This window comes from Diorhabda sublineata, unplaced genomic scaffold (genome assembly GCF_026230105.1).
Source record: "Diorhabda sublineata isolate icDioSubl1.1 unplaced genomic scaffold, icDioSubl1.1 Dsub_32, whole genome shotgun sequence".
Lineage (NCBI taxonomy): Eukaryota > Metazoa > Arthropoda > Insecta > Coleoptera > Chrysomelidae > Diorhabda > Diorhabda sublineata.
The window spans coordinates 182,501-185,469 of record NW_026614255.1 but is presented as its reverse complement, the minus strand read 5'-3'; the positions used below and the strand labels follow the sequence as shown (position 1 = coordinate 185,469).

The 2,969-nt window shown below is 34.0% G+C and overlaps 1 non-coding gene and 1 pseudogene across 1 annotated transcript; both read left to right on the top strand.

Moving 5' to 3' along the window:
- Positions 1-1,164: 1,164 nt before the first annotated feature.
- On the top strand, positions 1,165-1,320 carry LOC130452241 (5.8S ribosomal RNA). Its single transcript, XR_008910883.1, has one exon. It is a non-coding gene; the product is annotated as a 5.8S ribosomal RNA (ribosomal RNA).
- A 638-nt stretch (positions 1,321-1,958) lies between these two features.
- LOC130452263 (large subunit ribosomal RNA) overlaps positions 1,959-2,969 on the top strand; it is a 4,645-nt pseudogene continuing 3,634 nt past the window's right edge.

Genomic DNA, 2,969 nt, shown 5'->3' with positions numbered 1-2,969 from the left:
CAGAGTATTTGTTCGTTTTTAAACAAAAAATAAAAAAACGAAATCAAGTCTGTATTATTATATTATATATAATTGTGAAAGAAATTTTTCTTTTCTACAAAATAATCGAACTCTTCAAAAGAAAATTTATATATGATATAAATATATGATGTATATATATTGAAATTTTTTTTTTTTTTTTTTATAAAATTCGAACAAGTTTCGAATAATATTTAAAAAAAAAAAAGATAAATATATTTCATACGTCTATAAAATATATATCTACATATATAAATTTACAGTAAAAATAACGAAAAATTTTTATCATAGATTAGTAGAAGGAGTCGACGACGACGACGACGACGAACGACGATGACGACACAATAGTAGTAACAATATATTTTTATTATTATATATATATATATATTAACGATTGACAGAACGATCATTAACAAAATTTCTTGTTAACTAAAAACGTTCTAATATAAAGAATCGTTATTATAATAAACGAAAAATATATAGATTATTGAAACGTCGTCTGTTGTTGTTGTTGTTGTTGTTGTTGTCGTCGTGTGTGTCTGTCTTCTGTATTTTTATGGAGAAATTTTATTTCGTTTTTTTATTATTACATAAGTTTTTTATCGATCGAAGGTAATACAAAAAAATTTCGACAATATTATATGTGATGATGATTATGTGAGATGATAAGACATTTTCTTCATCCGGGTACCTAAACGAAACTTTTAAGCACGTGTCGATTCTTTCGATATGTATAAAAATTCGTTTTAGAAATAATATTTCACGTATTATTTCGAAGGTGTTCGAAGATTTACGCCCGACCGTGTCGAAATTTGTATAAAACTTTCAAGATTAAAAAACTTGTAATAATTAAGAGGAATATATCGTGCGAGATATCTGTCTATGCGCGCCTCGTTTGTAATAAAACATGTGCAGCGGTTAAAATTTATCGGATATTTTTAAGTACGATATTATAATTTCTCTAAAATTTATATATAATTACCATTTAATAAATATATATATATATATATATATATATATATATTATATAAATGTCGTTAGATAATTCTATACGCGTATAAAATATTATAATATTATTATTAATTTAATAATCAAATATTAAAAATACGACGAATAGAATATGAGAAAACGACATAATAAAATGATTACCCTGAACGGTGAATCACTTGGCTCGTGGGTCGATGAAGAACGCAGCTAATTGCGCGTCAACTTGTGAACTGCAGGACACATGAACATCGACATTTCGAACGCACATTGCGGTCCTCGGATACTCGTTCCCGGACCACTCCTGACTGAGGGTCGTATCAATTTAAAAGACTGCTTAGAATTTAAAATTTTTCAATTTATTATAGAAAAATAAATGACTAAGCTAAGCGTGTTGGATGTGTGAGACACAATAACGCACACTAAAAGAAAACACACGCACATACTATAAACTTGTGCGTATTTTTTTTTTGTGCGGCATCCTAAAATGCGAAAAGCAGCGTAAATTTTTTATAGAAAAAATTTGCGCAATTTTTGAACACAACGACGCTATTACTACCATAAATTGATCGTGTGTATTTTTATATGAAATACATAAAATTTGTTTGGTAGAGTTATATTTACGTATATATAGTCGATAAATAAGTGTATATATTATATATATTTAAAATGATAACGCGGTCGTCGTGTCCGAGAGAAATAATAAAGTTTCGAAGACTGGACGTCTGACCAGTGTTTTTTTTTATATCATTTATACTGTATCGACAAAATATATGAATTTATATATATATATATATATATATATATATATATATATATGTATAACTTGCTCTGCCGCCTCTATAAATAAAAACAAATAATGTTATATTTCGTATAATGTGATTAAACACACGTTTTTTTTTTTTGTGATATTTTAGCGAATTGTATTTAAATATTATAGATATATTATAATATATCGACCTCAGAGCAGGTGAGATTACCCGCTGAATTTAAGCATATTACTAAGCGGAGGAAAAGAAACTAACTAGGATTCCCTTAGTAGCTGCGAGCGAACAGGGAAAAGCCCAGCACCGAATCCCGTGGTCGATATCGGCCACCGGGAAATGTGGTGTTAGGGAGGATCCGTTTATCACGAGATCGTGCGGCGCGTCCAAGTCCTTCTTGAACGGGGCCACAGCCCATAGAGGGTGCCAGGCCCGTAGCGACCGTTGCCGATTGCGTGAGGATCTCTCCTGAGAGTCGGGTTGCTTGAGAGTGCAGCCCTAAGTGGGTGGTAAACTCCATCTAAGGCTAAATATGACCACGAGACCGATAGCGAACAAGTACCGTGAGGGAAAGTTGAAAAGCACTTTGAAGAGAGAGTTCAAGAGTACGTGAAACCGTTCAGGGGTAAACCTGAGAAACCCGAAAGGTCGAAAGAGGAAATTCATTCGCGTTTCGATAATTGAAGTTGAACGTTTGTATGACGGATATTGTTGTTGTTTCGGCAACACAATAAATCGCGTTTTACGTTTTTCTAATCGATATCGAACGCGTGCACTTTTCCTCTAGTAGGACGTCGTGATCCGTTGGGTGTCTGTTTAAGACTCGAGGTGGAGACCACTTGATTTTTTCATGCGGACCCTCGATATTCCGACAGACTCGCTCGACGGTACAAATATGGCGCGGGGCCGCTAAATTATAATTAGCGTTCGGCCCGTAGCAAGAGCGTTTCGTGTTTGACGGTAATCGGACATAATGCCGATTCTGTCCCGGAACGACTGTTGGTTACGGTGTTCTCGAACAGACCTCGTTTCGAAACGCCGATCAACGACGCTATCGATTTGGGTAATTTCAGGACCCGTCTTGAAACACGGACCAAGGAGTCTAGCATGTGCGCGAGTCATTGGGAAATAACTAAACCTAAAGGCGTAATGAAAGTAAAGGTTTACCTCGCGTAGACCAAGGGAGGATAAGCGATTTGCTTT